We start from the raw sequence: 1,570 nt of genomic DNA, 5'->3' as shown, positions 1-1,570 counted from the left end.
CAGGAACCACAGGAGGTCATCCAGTCCAACCCTCTGCTCAAGGCAGGGCTATCTCTGTCCAAACCATCCAAGACAATTGGCTTTGTTTCTGTATTCTTTTTACGATAAAACTCTTGTGGCAAGTGGAATGTGAAGTTAGTTTTCATTGTGCTAGCCCAGCCAAATTAGTAACCAAAGAATTTAAAGTAGCATCAGTAGATCAGCTTACAAACAAAGCCTACTGGATAAATAGAAGTTTTTTATTATAATAATGTTTAATCCTGTTTCTGTGTGAAGGACTTGTCATTTATTGACAAGTTTATCTTATACTGTTCTTACTTTATCATTCTTGACTCATGCTTTTCCTACTGGGAAATTTTCCTGCTAGACTAATTTATAATAATTGTAGTTGTTTGGTAAAATAGTGTAATATAAGAAAAATTAAATACTTCTTAATAAAAAATATGTTTTAAAAGTGCTGAGAAAATTGTGAAGAATATTGCTGTTCAAAATCAGCTGGTTTATTCCATCTTTGGTGGATCTTCCAAAAAGATAGTTTGTAAAACTGTTTTTATTGAGATCATCTCTAGGGTAAAGATTTTCAAAAGTATCCCAACTGTGTAGGAACTTGAGTCTATATTGACTTAGGGCTCAGTTTTCAATGGGACTTGAAAAGTTGCATGCTTTTGAAAATTGAACAAAATATTACTGACAAAAATTATTATGGCAACAGTTAGGAAGGAACAATAGTTGTGATTTTACTACTACCACAATATATTGGGTGCAAGGAAAGAAGTCTTCTGACTAACAATTTAGTACAGGACAAGTTTTTGGTAAAGGAAGATTATAAAATTCTGACATGGTAAAAATTACATATTAAAATATTTTCACACTGTTTTTATGCAAAAAGGGACCAGAAAATGTACACTTTTGGGATCAAATTAAAATAACTATAGTTTTGTGTGATTTTTTTTTTTCTTTTTAAATCAAGCACTATCACTTAGCAAAAAAACAAACAGAAAAACAAAACAACCCCCCCCCACAAACAAGTACCATATGTGAGAACACATTTCTCAGAACTCTCATTTGCAGCCAGTATGTTCATCCATAGTAGAACAGCAAGCATATTTTTAAAAGTATAAATACTACCCATCTAATTAATACAGGCAATATTTTTTCTTCTTCCCTTGCTCCCCCAAAAGCTTCTCAACAGTAGAGGCACCCTACCCTCCATAAGCAGAGGTGATGAAGCAATAAGATCCTAAAAATGTAGTTTGAATGAACTTGTTGGACAAACAGATGTGCACTAATAGATATCAACGTCCTTTTAAATATTCAGGCTGTCCACATTGCTGTGATACCTGAGTGTTCATTTGCTCTTGAGCTTCCCATATCTCTTTTTTAAGTAAGTAGAACCCAGTTAGTTACACTTTTTCAGTAGGGTGTTGGCTTTTTTTAATTATTGCCTGGTAGCATTTTAGAACCCATCAGCTCCTTATCAAAGCTTTAATGAATAGTATTTGGAGGAGTGTTTTTAACACACACACACACACACACACACACACACACACACACACACACACACACACAC

The 1,570-nt window shown here is 33.9% G+C and overlaps 1 protein-coding gene across 2 annotated transcripts in view; it reads left to right on the top strand.

Moving 5' to 3' along the window:
- The window catches only part of CYFIP1 (cytoplasmic FMR1 interacting protein 1), a 167,343-nt gene that overhangs the window by 120,225 nt on the left and 45,548 nt on the right, over nt 1-1,570 (top strand). The gene's annotated exons all lie outside the window — the stretch shown is intronic.

Source organism: Gavialis gangeticus, unplaced genomic scaffold (genome assembly GCF_001723915.1).
Source record: "Gavialis gangeticus isolate Ggan-Ray unplaced genomic scaffold, GavGan_comp1, whole genome shotgun sequence".
NCBI lineage: Eukaryota > Metazoa > Chordata > Crocodylia > Gavialidae > Gavialis > Gavialis gangeticus.
The sequence above is the reverse complement of the archived record's forward strand: the minus strand, read 5'-3'. Positions and strand labels throughout refer to the sequence as shown.